This window comes from Lissotriton helveticus, chromosome 10 (genome assembly GCF_964261635.1).
Source record: "Lissotriton helveticus chromosome 10, aLisHel1.1, whole genome shotgun sequence".
Taxonomy (NCBI): domain Eukaryota; kingdom Metazoa; phylum Chordata; class Amphibia; order Caudata; family Salamandridae; genus Lissotriton; species Lissotriton helveticus.
In genome coordinates this window covers 100,368,222-100,384,919 of record NC_136071.1, presented here as the reverse complement: position 1 = coordinate 100,384,919, position 16,698 = coordinate 100,368,222, and the positions used below count along the sequence as shown (strand labels likewise).

Genomic DNA, 16,698 nt, shown 5'->3' with positions numbered 1-16,698 from the left:
AAGAAGTAAGTTAAAGCCTTACTACTAGACAAACACGTGTCATAAAAGAATTCTTTTGAAACTGTTTGTCACACTATTTTATATTGTAGCCTATTGTTCTTGTCCCTTGCTCTTCGACTTCTATGTACAGCGTATCATAAGAGATAGGTGCTTTACTGCACTACAACCCTCATCAGCTCTGTCTTTGTACAGCGCTTTGATACCATGGTGGTCATGTTCGCGCTTTATAAAACACTATGAATAAATATACAACCTATGCAACCCATGGGGGATGTACGACAGGTGTACATAGTCAAACTACGTGTACTTAAATCGAGAATTCTGTGACAGTTTTTCAGTGTATTGCTTAGCGGCCCTCCACTGTTGTCACCGATGTCAGCAAAACACACAAGATGATAGACGGAATGTTGCACAATGGCAAAACATTCACCTCCAGTCACAGATCTGGGTTTAATCCATCGTTATTTTGCTCACCAAGCCACCCCTTTTCAGACATGGCCATATTCAAATCAGTCTTGACCCTGTGCCTCATGGGAACAGTCCAGACCGAACTGCCAAGCCATGTCTTTTGTGGACCGGAATCAAGCATCCTAGGACCGGTTTCTGGCTATCAGCCGTCTTCAGCCAGGATAGCTTGACTCCAGTGGCTTAGTGAGCAAGGGACCCACATCTGGGCATACCCTTCCCACATAGGGTGAACAGCAAAACACACAAGATGATGGACGGAATGTTGCACAATGGCAAAACATTCACCCCATTCCCAGATCTGGGTTTAATCCATCGTTATTTTGCTCACCAAGCCACCCCAGTTCAGACATGGCCATATGCAAATCAGTCTTGACCCTGTGCCTCATGGGAACAGTCCAGACCGAACTGCCAAGCCATGTCTTTCCTGGACCGGAATCAATCATCCTAGGACCGGTTTCTGGCTATCAGCCATCTTCAGCCAGGATAGCTTGACTCCAGTGGCTTAGTGAGCAAGGGACCCACGTCTGGGCATACCCTTCTGTAGGAGAGTAGGGTCTGCAATCCTATGATCACCCAGATTTTTGCTTTTTGCTGCACTGGTTTACGACTTTCCCTGGCTGTGGGCCTGCTAATCAGACCCACAGCCTAGCTGTTCTCTCTATCCAAATTGTACTCAGGTACTGAATTGGCACTGGGCCCTCTCCAAGTCCCTGTACCCAGGGCTGAGGTGCACCCAGAAGTCTCCCAGGGGCTGAAGCATGTATTGTGCCACCCCTGGATTGACTAACTAAAACTGACACAACTGGCTGCACGACAGCTGGGGCAAGGTGGTGTACACACCCTTTGCTTTAGATATAGTATACCTATATCTAACCCTAAAATGGACACACAGATCTCCTATCAGTCACTCCTATGGCAGGCCTTAACAATCCTGAAGGCAGAGTGCTTGGAATCGTGTGAGATGGTGCTCTAGCATGAGCTGAGCCTGTCTGCGGCTTTCGGGATCCATCCCTTAGCCGTTTCCATGATATCGCATACCATATACTCTTAAGTGCATTATAATCCTCGCGGTTATGTGCCAACTCTGGTATCGCTTTATCAAAACATGTCGAGTAAGGTGTCATACGAATTGGAATACTAACCCCTCGCCAATTCTGGCGACGGGGTTAGCATTCCACCCTTCTAGAGGGACACGACATGCCTGTAACCTATAACCCGGTTAAAAGTCAGACAGAGCCTTAGCATCCACAAAATGGATGCTGCCACCGAGACACAAGTCTGCCCTCCTGCTGCTGGGAGTCCTCCCAGAGCAGGAGATAAGGACAAAGGGTTTCCTGCCAGGGGCGGTGCCAGCACCGTCCCAGACAGGGTTTTGTGTATTGTAGGTAGGCAGGGCTTTAGAGGAAGGTGACTGCACGTGGCACCCCGGTGCTCACTGTGCATAGGCTGGCTGGAACCAGTTCCAGGGTCACTCCAGACCCTGTGCTGGGGAAAAGCCCGCCAAGGAAGTGGGTGTAACCACCCCCCTCCTAGTCCCACCCATAGGGCAGGACTTAGTCGCGTGCCAGCCCCTTTTTACAGGATAAAGGTAGAGACTGGCCCCCTTCCAAATCAGATCATCTTTGAATCCTGAAACTACTTTCTGCGAAAGGAACTCAAGACTTCTTCCTAAGATTTCTCCCTTGTGACTAAGGAGTAGTCACCCTGCACCCGCAGGCACCATCTACAGAACACTGCGGTCTGCTGCACGTCCTTCCTCCGGAATCCGACTGCCCAGCTCGACGAGACCCGGCTTCCCTGGCACCTCTGACCTCTACCCACCTCTACAGCACAGCTGAGAACCGTGGGTGCGACGAGACCTCGAGGGACCGGCCATCGCCAAGACTGCACGACTTCTGCACAGCAAGCCCGCCGAGTATTCCACTGGTGAGTGCTTTGGGGTCCGAGAAGCCCCGACTCTGAGCAGCTCCAGCTCCGAAGTGCAGCCCCCCAGCATCTCCACGATCTGCGTGGGGCCCTTCTGCTTTCCGCTGCTCACCGCGTTGTTTGGCTACTAGCCCGTTGGCTTGTGGCCTCCCTGACGACGCCCGACGACATTTCTGCTGCTAGTCTGGTTGCTCCAGACTGGCCCTTGCTCCCTCCCAGAAGAGGAGCACCCTGGACCCTCCTGGTCCACTCAAGACGCCATTTTGAGTCCACCGCGTGGGCTTGAATTAGCCAAGGCTTGTTGCCCAATCCTGGGTAACTTCGACGCCAACGACTTCATCCTTCGTGGAACAGCTCGCACCTCCATCCTGGTCGCCGACAACGCCTCCTGGTCCGAGAGACTGCAGAGCCCAGCAGCGCCCACTCACCTGACTGCGGTGACTTCGCCCGGTGCCATCCTGGTGCCCACTTAATCACTGGCTAGTGATTCAAGAACTTGGTCCCCTCTGCTTTCAGGTTTCTTCTTCCTTGATCCAGGCTTGGATCCCTCGAACTTTCCTTCACTGGTCGCCTGCCAGCAACTTCTTCCTTCCAGGCTCCCGGTCCGGCAACGAGATCCCCGACGTCTTTTCAGGCCTATGCAGCTGCAGCCCCTGGGCTAGGTAACTTCGGCACTCCGGTGTCCCAGCATAGCCTCACTATCCAAGGGTCAGGATCCACTGTCATTTTCTTCCTACCAGGTCGGGTTCGCCCGTGAACACTAACTTTGCCTTTACTAGCCTCCATAGACTTTGTCCCGCATCCCGCGTGAGAGTGCACACTCTGCACCCGAGTCCCCTGGGCCTCCTAGTAGTAATCTAACGATTCCCTAGTCCAGTCCTAGCGATTCCAAAGCCTATTAGAACTGTTACTTACCTGCTAGTAATTCGCATTCCACTTTTAGTGTATATGGTTTTTCGTGCCCCTCGGGCATTTGTGTAACGTGCTAACTTAAAAGTATTTTCGTAAGAGTTTTGTTGTGTGCTTAGCACCCTGTCCTCATAAAGAGTACAGGGTTGTTGTGATCCTAATAAATACATTGTTTATTTTCATAACACTTGTGTGGTGTCCTTTCACTGGGTGTTCAAGGGGTAATGTGATGGTAAAACAGCTGGCTTAACACGCCCTCTAGAGTCTTAGCCTTAGACTGCTCGTATCCATGCTACTAGGATAGCTGGTCTATAAGGTTGACTTACAACCAATCATCAATAAGGGTTGTTTGGACTGATATATAGTGATCACTAGAATAGTGAGCACTGCACATCAGGCCAACTTCTCACATTGGTGAGCAGCGGTTGGGATTTGAGCTTGCTGTTGTTTTACCACACATGCCCTAAGAATATCTTGTGAAAGATCACATAAGTACTAAAGGTACATATAACTTAGCTTAGAATACTCTGAGTTCTACTGAACCAGCTGTTGTAGCTCCTAGGGCCTAGCACACCCTAAACTACAACTCTAGCAAGGGATCAGTAGGCAAACATATAGTGTAGGTAAGTGCACCACTTACACCTCACTAGAAAAGCATGTCGACTCAGGGGGACTCTGCTGAGACTCCCCTGGTCAGTGTTGACCCTCCACAGGTCACTTCAAGATATGCAGCTCTCAATTTTCAGGAGATGAGGCAACTCTGTGTCTCCAGGAAACTGAAACAGGGGTCTAACCCCACCCTACCCTTTCTGATAGGTCTCTTAGAGACATATGATGCCAGAAAGCTCTCTCAGTTACATGAGAGCATGCCAGCCTTAGAGGGAACCTCTGGGGATCCAGACCTCCCCAACACTGATTCAGCAGTTGAGGAGGAGGATGAGGAGGTACTCTCTGGGGATGAGGTAGACAAGGGTCTTGAGGTAGTCAGAAGGCTAACTAGGACCAACTTAGACTTACTTGGGCTAGGATCTGGGGGCCCCCCAGTACTAACCCGAAGTGGGCCTAACCTTGGAGTTAGGAGAGATAGATCTCTTTCTAGGGACTCCAATAGATCTCTGCACTCTAATGCCTCTTCTCAGGGGAGGAGGAATCCTCCACAGAGGAGATTTACTTCCCCTCAGAGAAAGGAGCATGAAGCTAGGATGAGACAAGCTGAACTGAGGATTGAAAGGGAAGAAATTGCCCTGGCCAAAGAGAAGCTTGCCCTGGCAAGAGAGCAGCAGATGAGTGGGCTAGCTCCCACTGGTGGCAGCAATCTCCCAAGAGATAGAGAGAAGGGTTTAGATACTAAACACCTGACTAAAATAGTGCCCCCCTTTAAGCAAGGGGATGACATCCAGAAATGGATGGCTGCTCTGGAGAGGGCCTGCACTGTGCAGAACATTCCCCAGAGTCAGTGGGCAGCTATACTGTGGCTCTCCTTTGATGGTAAAGGTAGAGATAAGCTCCTCACTACAAGAGTGGAGGATGCTAACAATTACCAGGTCCTGAAGAATACACTGGTTGATGGGTTTGGTTTAACCACTGAGCAGTACAGGTTGCTGTTCAGAGACACCCAGAAAACTCAGTCTCAGGACTGGTCTGATTTTGTGGATTGTGCCACTAAGGCTTTGGAGGGCTGGTTGCTGGGTAGCAAGGTTACAGATTACACAGGATTGTATAATCTAATGATGAGAGAACAAATTTTGAACAATTGTCAGAACCAGTTGCTGCACCAGCACCTTGTTGATTCAGATCTGACCTCTCCCCAAGAATTGGGAAAGAAGGCAGACAAATGGGTCAGGACAAGGATCAAGCAGAACCAGAACCAGAACCAGGGTGGTCAGAAGAAAGCAGACCAGAAGGGTAATGTTAAGAATGAGCAAAATGACCAGAAGTCTTCACCAGGTCCCCAACAAACCAAAGAGGGTGGGGGTCAGGCTTCCCAGAAGAAGAAGACTCAAGAAGGCCAGTCCAAAAGATGGTGCCAGTACTGCAAAAGTAAATCTCACTGGTTTAGTGAGTGCACCAAAAGAGGAGGAGGACAAACTCCTACCACTACAGCTCCTAAAGCAACTGCACCCCCTAGTACAGTCAGTAGTGGTAGTGTCACTCCCAAGGCATTAGTTGGGTTAACCTTGGGTACTGAGGGGTCTGACAACTTAGTTGGCACACTCACTCAGGCTGTCCTTGTCTGTACAGGGGATATGGATATGTCCCCTGAAATAAGTCCCAATACTTTGGGCAAATACAGGCAGACACCTTTAATTAATGGCAAAATGGCTCAGGCCTATAGGGACACTTGTGCCAGTGTCACCATGGTGACACCTAACTTTGTGGACCCTGGACAGATCATGCCAGGTACTGATTTCCTGGTGACCAATGCCAGCAATGTCACTACTAGTCATAGTGTGGCAATTGTAGCTTTCTCCTGGGGTGGAGTGAAGGGACAAAAGAAAGTTGTAGTCAGTTCAGACCTCCCAGTTGATTGTTTGTTGGGCAATGATTTGGAGTCATCACAATGGTCAGAAGTGGAGCAGAGGACTCACATGGAGATGTTAGGCTTGCCAGCACATGTGCTTGCTGTGACTAGGTCACAGGCCAGAAGATGCCCCACTGAACAGGTGCTGGATCCTGAAATTATGGACCAGACACCTCCCAAGAAGAAGAGCAGTAAGGGTAAGGCTTTGCCTTCCCCCTTGCCCCAGGTTGAGGATCAAGTCTCTGAGGAGGCTGATCTAGCAGAGCTGAGGGAAACTGAGCCTAAAGAGCTTGAACTTGATCAAGTTGAGTTTCTGGGCTCAGGGGGACCCTCCAGAGCAGACCTGGGGAAGGAACAGTTGAGCTGCCCTTCCCTTGAACCCCTCAGACAGCAGGCTGCTGCTGAGGCTGCAGGGAATGCCACAGGTGCCCACAGGGTATACTGGGAAGATGGACTCCTGTACTCTGAGTCAAGAGACCCCAAGCCTGGTGCAACCAGGAGGCTGGTCATCCCCTTGTCTCTGAGAGGTTTCCTTCTCACCTTGGCCCATGAGATTCCCCTTGCAGGTCATTTAGGTCAGACAAAGACTTGGGACAGGCTTGTCTCACACTTTCACTGGCCCCATATGAATGAGAATACCAAGGAGTTTTGTCGCTCATGTGTCACTTGCCAAGCCAGTGGCAAGTCAGGTGGCACAACAAAGGCCCCCCTCATACCACTACCTGTGGTGGGGGTTCCCTTTGAAAGAGTGGGGATTGACATTGTTGGTCCAATGGAACCCCAGACAGCATCAGGACACAAGTTTATACTGGTGGTGGTGGACCATGCCACCAGGTATCCTGAGGCTATTCCCCTTAGGACCACTACAGCCCCTGTAGTGGCAAGAGCCCTAGTTGGAGTGTTCTCCAGAGTGGGTTTCCCTAAGGAGGTCGTTTCTGACAGAGGTACAAACTTCATGTCAGGATATCTGACTGCCATGTGGAAGGAGTGTGGTGTGAACTACAAGTTCACCACACCCTATCATCCACAATGCAATGGGCTTGTTGAGAGATTCAACAGGACCCTGAAAGGGATGATTCATGGACTACCTGAACCTCTTAGGAGAAGATGGGATGTCCTGATCCCCTGCCTCCTGTTTGCTTACAGAGAGGTCCCACAGAAGGGGGTTGGTTACAGCCCTTTTGAGCTTCTGTATGGGCATCCTGTAAGAGGACCCCTGTGTTTGGTGAAGGAAGGATGGGAGAGACCTCTCAAAAAGCCTGCAACCAACATAGTGGACTATGTACTTGGTCTCCGCTCCAGGATGGCTGAGTATATGGAGAAGGCATCTAAAAACCTTGAGGCCAGCCAGGAACTTCAAAAAGCTTGGCATGACCAAAAGGCTGTACTGACTGTGTACCAGCCAGGACAGAAGGTGTGGGTGCTGGAGCCAGTGGCCCCAGCAGCTCTGAAAGACAAATGGTCTGGGCCCCACACCATCATTGAGCAAAAGGGAGAGGTTACCTACTTGGTGGACCTTGGAACTCCCAGGAGCCCTCTCAGAGTGCTCCATGTTAACAGGCTCAAAGCATATGTTGACAGGAAGGACATGAGCTTGCTCATGGCCACAGATGAGGGACAGGAGGAAGAGAGTGACCCTCTCCCAGACCTGCTCACTCAGAATCCTGATGATGGGTCAGTTGATGGTGTTGTCTTTTGTGGCAGCCTCACTGAACATCAGCAACAGGATTGCAGGCAAGTTCTGCAATCCTTTCGACATATGTTCTCTCTGACACCCAGCCAAACTGATTGGTGCACCCATGATGTTGACACTGGAGACAGTCTGCCTGTCAAGAGTAAAATCTACAGGCAGCCTGATCATGTTAGAGACTGCATCAAAACTGAAGTGCAGAAAATGTTGGAACTGGGAGTCATTGAGCCCTCAGATAGCCCTTGGGCTAGCCCAGTAGTTCTAGTGCCAAAGCCTCACACCCAGGGTGGTAAGAGAGAGATGAGGTTTTGCGTAGACTACAGAGGCCTCAATGCAGTCACTAAGACTGATGCCCACCCAATACCAAGAGCAGATGAGCTTATAGATAGATTGGCTTCTGCCAACTTCTTAAGCACATTTGATTTGACAGCTGGGTATTGGCAAATCAGGTTAGCTGAGGAAGCCAAACCTAAGACAGCATTTTCTACCCCTGGAGGGCATTATCAATTTGTGGTAATGCCCTTTGGACTGAAAAATGCACCTGCCACCTTCCAAAGGTTGGTGAATCAAGTCCTCACTGGGCTGGATGACTTCTGTGCAGCTTATCTTGACGATATTGCTGTCTTTAGCTCCACCTGGGAGGATCACCTGGTCCACCTGAGGAAAGTGTTAGAGGCCCTGCAAAAGGCAGGCCTCACTATCAAGGCCACAAAGTGCCAGATAGGGCAGTCACAGGTTGTATACCTGGGCCACCTTGTAGGTGGAGGCCAGGTTCAGCCACTGGAGAGTAAGATACAGGCCATCAAGGACTGGACTCCTCCAATCACCCAGACTCAGGTTCGAGCTTTCTTGGGCCTGACTGGGTACTATAGGAAGTTTGTCAGAAATTATGGGTCCATAGTGACCCCCCTTAATGACCTGACAAGCAAGAAGATGCCAAAGAAAGTTCAGTGGACAGCAAGCTGTCAGAAAGCATTCAATGACCTAAAGCAGGCCATGTGCACAGCACCTATCCTCAAGAGTCCAGATTACTCCAAGCCATTCATTGTCCAAACAGATGCTTCTGAGTTGGGTGTGGGAGCTGTTCTGTCTCAACTGAATTTTGATGGTAATGATCAGCCTATTGCTTTCATTAGTAGGAGGTTGACACCCAGAGAGAAAAATTGGTCAGCTATTGAGAGGGAGGCCTTTGCTGTGGTCTGGGCCCTGAAGAAGCTGAGGGCCTACTTGTTTGGCACTCACTTCACCATTCAGACAGACCATAAGCCCCTCTTGTGGCTAAATCAGATGAAGGGTGAAAACCCCAAACTGCTTAGGTGGTCCATTTCCCTACAGGGGATGGATTTTACAGTGGAGCATAGACCTGGGACTGATCACAGCAATGCTGATGGGCTCTCCAGGTATTTCCACTTAGAGCAAGAAGACTCACCTGGTCAAGGTTAGTTTATTGTCCCAAAGTTTGGGGGGGGGTCATGTAGGAGAGTAGGGTCTGCAATCCTATGATCACCCAGATTTTTGCTTTTTGCTGCACTGGTTTACGACTTTCCCTGGCTGTGGGCCTGCTAATCAGACCCACAGCCTAGCTGTTCTCTCTATCCAAATTGTACTCAGGTACTGAATTGGCACTGGGCCCTCTCCAAGTCCCTGTACCCAGGGCTGAGGTGCACCCAGAAGTCTCCCAGGGGCTGAAGCATGTATTGTGCCACCCCTGGATTGACTAACTAAAACTGACACAACTGGCTGCACGACAGCTGGGGCAAGGTGGTGTACACACCCTTTGCTTTAGATATAGTATACCTATATCTAACCCTAAAATGGACACACAGATCTCCTATCAGTCACTCCTATGGCAGGCCTTAACAATCCTGAAGGCAGAGTGCTTGGAATCGTGTGAGATGGTGCTCTAGCATGAGCTGAGCCTGTCTGCGGCTTTCGGGATCCATCCCTTAGCCGTTTCCATGATATCGCATACCATATACTCTTAAGTGCATTATAATCCTCGCGGTTATGTGCCAACTCTGGTATCGCTTTATCAAAACATGTCGAGTAAGGTGTCATACGAATTGGAATACTAACCCCTCGCCAATTCTGGCGACGGGGTTAGCATTCCACCCTTCTAGAGGGACACGACATGCCTGTAACCTATAACCCGGTTAAAAGTCAGACAGAGCCTTAGCATCCACAAAATGGATGCTGCCACCGAGACACAAGTCTGCCCTCCTGCTGCTGGGAGTCCTCCCAGAGCAGGAGATAAGGACAAAGGGTTTCCTGCCAGGGGCGGTGCCAGCACCGTCCCAGACAGGGTTTTGTGTATTGTAGGTAGGCAGGGCTTTAGAGGAAGGTGACTGCACGTGGCACCCCGGTGCTCACTGTGCATAGGCTGGCTGGAACCAGTTCCAGGGTCACTCCAGACCCTGTGCTGGGGAAAAGCCCGCCAAGGAAGTGGGTGTAACCACCCCCCTCCTAGTCCCACCCATAGGGCAGGACTTAGTCGCGTGCCAGCCCCTTTTTACAGGATAAAGGTAGAGACTGGCCCCCTTCCAAATCAGATCATCTTTGAATCCTGAAACTACTTTCTGCGAAAGGAACTCAAGACTTCTTCCTAAGATTTCTCCCTTGTGACTAAGGAGTAGTCACCCTGCACCCGCAGGCACCATCTACAGAACACTGCGGTCTGCTGCACGTCCTTCCTCCGGAATCCGACTGCCCAGCTCGACGAGACCCGGCTTCCCTGGCACCTCTGACCTCTACCCACCTCTACAGCACAGCTGAGAACCGTGGGTGCGACGAGACCTCGAGGGACCGGCCATCGCCAAGACTGCACGACTTCTGCACAGCAAGCCCGCCGAGTATTCCACTGGTGAGTGCTTTGGGGTCCGAGAAGCCCCGACTCTGAGCAGCTCCAGCTCCGAAGTGCAGCCCCCCAGCATCTCCACGATCTGCGTGGGGCCCTTCTGCTTTCCGCTGCTCACCGCGTTGTTTGGCTACTAGCCCGTTGGCTTGTGGCCTCCCTGACGACGCCCGACGACATTTCTGCTGCTAGTCTGGTTGCTCCAGACTGGCCCTTGCTCCCTCCCAGAAGAGGAGCACCCTGGACCCTCCTGGTCCACTCAAGACGCCATTTTGAGTCCACCGCGTGGGCTTGAATTAGCCAAGGCTTGTTGCCCAATCCTGGGTAACTTCGACGCCAACGACTTCATCCTTCGTGGGACAGCTCGCACCTCCATCCTGGTCGCCGACAACGCCTCCTGGTCCGAGAGACTGCAGAGCCCAGCAGCGCCCACTCACCTGACTGCGGTGACTTCGCCCGGTGCCATCCTGGTGCCCACTTAATCACTGGCTAGTGATTCAAGAACTTGGTCCCCTCTGCTTTCAGGTTTCTTCTTCCTTGATCCAGGCTTGGATCCCTCGAACTTTCCTTCACTGGTCGCCTGCCAGCAACTTCTTCCTTCCAGGCTCCCGGTCCGGCAACGAGATCCCCGACGTCTTTTCAGGCCTATGCAGCTGCAGCCCCTGGGCTAGGTAACTTCGGCACTCCGGTGTCCCAGCATAGCCTCACTATCCAAGGGTCAGGATCCACTGTCATTTTCTTCCTACCAGGTCGGGTTCGCCCGTGAACACTAACTTTGCCTTTACTAGCCTCCATAGACTTTGTCCCGCATCCCGCGTGAGAGTGCACACTCTGCACCCGAGTCCCCTGGGCCTCCTAGTAGTAATCTAACGATTCCCTAGTCCAGTCCTAGCGATTCCAAAGCCTATTAGAACTGTTACTTACCTGCTAGTAATTCGCATTCCACTTTTAGTGTATATGGTTTTTCGTGCCCCTCGGGCATTTGTGTAACGTGCTAACTTAAAAGTATTTTCGTAAGAGTTTTGTTGTGTGCTTAGCACCCTGTCCTCATAAAGAGTACAGGGTTGTTGTGATCCTAATAAATACATTGTTTATTTTCATAACACTTGTGTGGTGTCCTTTCACTGGGTGTTCAAGGGGTAATGTGATGGTAAAACAGCTGGCTTAACACGCCCTCTAGAGTCTTAGCCTTAGACTGCTCGTATCCATGCTACTAGGATAGCTGGTCTATAAGGTTGACTTACAACCAATCATCAATAAGGGTTGTTTGGACTGATATATAGTGATCACTAGAATAGTGAGCACTGCACATCAGGCCAACTTCTCACACCTTCCCAAATAGGGTGAACAGCAAAACACACAAGATGATGGACGGAATGTTGCACAATGGCGAAACATTCCCCCCCAGTCACAGATCTGGGTTTAATCCATCGTTATTTTGCTCACCAAGCCACCCCAGTTCAGACATGGCCATATGCAAATCAGTCTTGACTCTGTGCCTCAGGGGAACAGTCCAGACCGAACTGCCAAGCCATGTCTTTCCTGGACCAGAATCAAGCATCCTAGGACCGGTTTCTGGCTATCAGCCGTCTTCAGCCAGGATAGCTTGACTCCAGTGGCTTAGAGAGCAAGGGACCCACCTCTTGGCATACCCTTCCCACATAGGGTGAACAGCAAAACACACAAGATGATGGATGGAATGTTGCACAATGGCAAAACATTCACCCCCAGTCACAGATCTGGGTTTAATCCATCGTTATTTTGGTCACCAAGCCACCCCAGTTCAGACTTGGCCATATGCAAATCAGTCTTGACCCTGTGCCTCATGGGAACAGTCCAGACCGAACTGCCAAGCCATGTCTTTCCTGGACCGGAATCAAGCATCCTAGGACCGGTTTCTGGCTATCAGCCGTCTTCAGCCAGGATATCTTGACTCCAGTAGCTTAGTGAGCAAGGGACCCACGTCTAGGCATACCCTTCCCACATAGGGTGAACAGCAAAACACACAAGATGATGGACGGAATGTTGCACAATGGCAAAACATTCACCCCCAGTCACAGATCTGGGTTTAATCCATCGTTATTTTGCTCACCAATGCACCCAGTTCAGACATGGCCATATGCAAATCAGTCTTGACCCTGTGCCTCATGGGAACAGTCCAGACCGAACTGCCAAGCCATGTCTTTCCTGGACTGGAATCAAGCATCCTAGGACCGGTTTCTGGCTACCAGGATAGCTTGACTCCAGTGGCTTAGTGAGCAAGGGACCCACGTCTGGGCATACCCTTCCCACATAGGGTGAACAGCAAAACACACAAGATGATGGACGGAATGTTGCACAATGGCAAAACATTCACCCCCAGTCACATATCTGGGTTTAATCCATCGTTATTTTACTCACCAAGCCACCCCAGTTCAGACATGGCCATATGCAAATCAGTCTTGACCCTGTGCCTCATGGGAACAGTCCAGACCGAACTGCCAAGCCATGCCTTTCCTGGACCGGAATCAAGCATCCTAGGACCGGTTTCTGGCTATCAGCTGTCTTCAGCCAGGATAGCTTGACTCCAGTGGCTTAGTGAGCAAGGGACCCACGTCTGGGCATACCCTTCCCACATAGGGTGAACAGCAAAACACACAAGATGATGGATGGAATGTTGCACAATGGCAAAACATTCACCCCCAGTCACAGATCTGGGTTTAATCCATTGTTATTTTGCTCACCAAGCCACCCCAGTTCAGACATGGCCATATGCAAATCAGTCTTGAACCTGTGCCTCATGGGAACAGTCCAGACCTAAACACTATGAATAAATATACAACCTATGCACAACTTGGGGAATATACGACAGGTGTACATAGTCAAACTACGTGTACTTAAATCGAGAATTCTGTGACAGTTTTTCAGTGTATTGCTTAGCTGCCCTCCACTGTTTTTCACCGATGTCAGTCTATAAGTATTGTGCCCACTTGTCCCTTGTATCGGTACACACTTTTGGTAACTACTCTTGCAGGTTCTGCCCCTCACCAGTGTTTCAGCAGGCAATTCCTCCAACGTTGTTAATGTCATCAAGTCTGCGAATTTTGTAGGTGAAACATTTTGCTGTTACAAACTGCAGATGATTCAAACCCAGCAATACCTACTTGTAGCACAGGAGCTCTCCAGCCAAAACCTTTTTTTAGGAACGATGGCTTGGCCTTTTCGTGAAATTCTGTAAAATCTGTTAAGTTACCATGGTGACAAAGTTACAAAGTTATGAACTTGGCACAACCTATCTGGCTGATACAAAATTCCACAGAAATTCTCACAGCCGACATTTTAATGAAAATGCTAGTGCTAGCGTAAGAAAACAGGGCTTTTTGCAGCTGTCCCCCCATTTTGTGCCCCTATTTTGACTACTAGATGCTGGTTTTCAACTCTGACCATGCACTGAAGCCTGCTACACAGGCTCCAGTGCCAGTGCTCTCTCCCTAAAACTGTTATATGTGAATTGGCAGTTCCAATTGACAAGGACTTTACCCCGTGTATAAGTCCCTAGTATATGGTACCAGGGATACTTAGGGCATAGGTGGTAAAGGGGTCCTCAGGGCTACAAAACAGGTCTGTGTCACCCGGAGTGACCCAAGTAAAGTATTTTTAATATATGTCAGGCACCCCTACGGAAGGCCTTGTGAGCCCAGGAGGCAGGGCGCATTATATTAAAGGTGAAAACATATAAATGCAAGCTTATATGTCCCTAGAGTGACTTTCCACATTGGAAACTACTATAAGTGTCAGCGGTGCATAAGATAGCCTGGGCTGCCACCCGGGAATTCAAGAAATTGCCAGCTCCATTATTGTACAGCAGAAATATGTAATTTTGGCATCAAACAACATGCCTTCTCACCCCTGACATGAATCTCGTGCCCTGGGTGATGTGGCTTGCACTACGGTGGCTAAATTAGAGGTTGCGCCCCTGGTTGCCCCAGCTTCTCTGTGCTCTGGCTAGCAAGCCCGTGTTTCCCATGTGTGCTGCTGCCAAGAAAGGATTCTGACCTCTTGCCAGGTAGTGTGATCACTCCTAGGATTCAGGAACGAAGGCTCAGGCAGGAAGGAGGTCACACCTCCCTCCCAGCAAGCAGGTTTGTGAAGTGGTACATCAAGGCGATGAGCTTCAAAGGCTGCACCGCTTCTGATATGCATCAGGGCTGACTCCTATGGGAGGAAACAGCCTTCCCCCTGCCCCAGGTGTATTTGCACATGGACAGGGGCAAATTAGTTTATAAAGGAGGTGTACACCCCCAGAAGGCAAGCCACATCTCCAGGGTTAGCAGCCTGGTCTGTACACTAAACAATAGATGTCTGCCATCTCTAGAAGTGGTAGAATAGAGCGTTCTGGGTGGAAAAGGTGACCTATGCCCCAGATGTGGTCACCTCAAATGCAGACTAGCTGCAGGGACTTGCTGCCCATTGGCCACTAATTCCCACACCCTTAACTCCCCTAAATCTAGAATTTAAGGGACAGCCCTGACACCAGAACCTCAGTTCTGATCCAACTTGCATGAAAGAGGACACAGAAGGGACCCGTGTCATCGACAACAGGAACTTGCAAAAACAAAGGGAAGGATACTCTGAACCTGTGGCAACACTTCTGTATGAACGAGGCTCATCCTTGGCTAAAGGTTGGTTCCCTCCGTCTGAGGTACCCCTGAGAGAGCCATAAGCTAACTCCCACAACCTTATACTAGTGGAACTAGTCCCTTGCACACTGTAGGTAAAACGATGCTTAGGAATTGAAGAATCACTGGCAATTGGGCCCTCCAAGGGATCAGCCAAATCCAGATGGACGAGTGCATTGTGGGAACTGTAGTTCCTTCCACAAAGTTTCAAGCCACTACTGCCTTTCCCTGAACCTCCAGATGTAGAAGAAGCTCCAAGCTGAGCTTACTGCTGCCAAGGCTTGTTGGTCGCCAGTCCCTTAACTCAACGCTGCTTCAAGAGGCCATTCCACACCACCTGCGACTGACATCGTCAACGACCCTGCTCTTGTGTTTTTGCATTTTTTTTCATGAGTACTGAGTAAAGCGATAAAAGCTGCTCTCCCGCAGCTCCCTTTCAGCGCCAGGGACAACCAGGACAACTCTGCACCCGGGCTCCACGGGCCAGGTAAAATTGAACTGACTGTCATGGCTTGGTCCTGGGACCCACATCACCTTTACCCTGCAAGGGTACAACTTAACCTGATCTGCAAGTGATTGCTTGTCACTAGTGGTTTTTCCCATTGAATGCAATGTTATATTTTCACTGTATTATTTTGCATTAATTTTCTATGACTTCTACAATCTATAACTCTGGTTGAATGTATGAAATTCTGTTAATTTTTGTGTCTAAATTAAGATAATAAGTACACTTTATTTTTACAAATTGATATTGGATTTCACTCGAGTCGGGTCAATTTATTATCGTCCATGCTGGTTCTCTGAAATGCTTAACACATGTTCCTCTAGTAGAGCCGGACTGCTCTTAGCCACTGTACCACGACTGAGTTAAGGATTTATTTGGGGTATCGTGATAGTATTACATGGTGAGGACTAACCCCCACACACCATAACACTCCATTTTCCTACATTTAGATGAAGTAAATTATGCAGACAACTAACAGAGAAAGTATTCAAATAATTTTTGTCGGAAACTAGCTTTTTAGTTGACCTCATGTCACAATTTCTTATAAGGTCAAGTTAGGTCACAATAATTTAAAGATTAGCTCAACCCTTGGTGGGTTGGTGCAGAGCAGCCATGCTAAATTTAGGAGACAACATGTGTAAAGCATGTATTACCACCAAAACAGTTAAAAAGAAGAAAACACAACTCAATAAAAATCCAACTCCAATGTATAAAAATTGTATAAATGTTAATTTTTAAAATGACAGCAAAATACCATACTCAGATGTTTCCTCACTGTGATATGTAAATGCAAAAATAACACAATCATCCATTCCATCCCAGCTCATCAACATCTTGATTTTGCAGAAACTGAAATTATATGTACTTGCACGCACATGTTAGTCCTCTGAACTGTAAGGAGTTGGAGGCATTCAATGGAGGTCAGGCTTTGCACTTCAGGAGATCTGTAATTTGGTGTTCACCATTAATCTCCCTTGCGTGTGAAATTGACTGGTTACCCACCATGTCATGGTCAGAGAAAAAACAATTTGCAGAGAAGCCAAAAATGGAAAGTTGAGTTCAGCAACCCTCTCATAGAGAGAGAGAGACAGTCCTCAATTACACAAATTGTTCGGCCCAAAATTCCTTGACCTTTTAAAAAACAAACACATGCAAGAATGTTAGGCGTCA

The 16,698-nt window shown here is 49.3% G+C and overlaps 1 protein-coding gene across 2 annotated transcripts in view; it reads left to right on the top strand.

The window, feature by feature from the left end:
• LOC144785070 (testis-expressed protein 2-like) overlaps positions 1 to 16,698 on the top strand; it is a 162,759-nt gene that overhangs the window by 76,154 nt on the left and 69,907 nt on the right. The gene's annotated exons all lie outside the window — the stretch shown is intronic.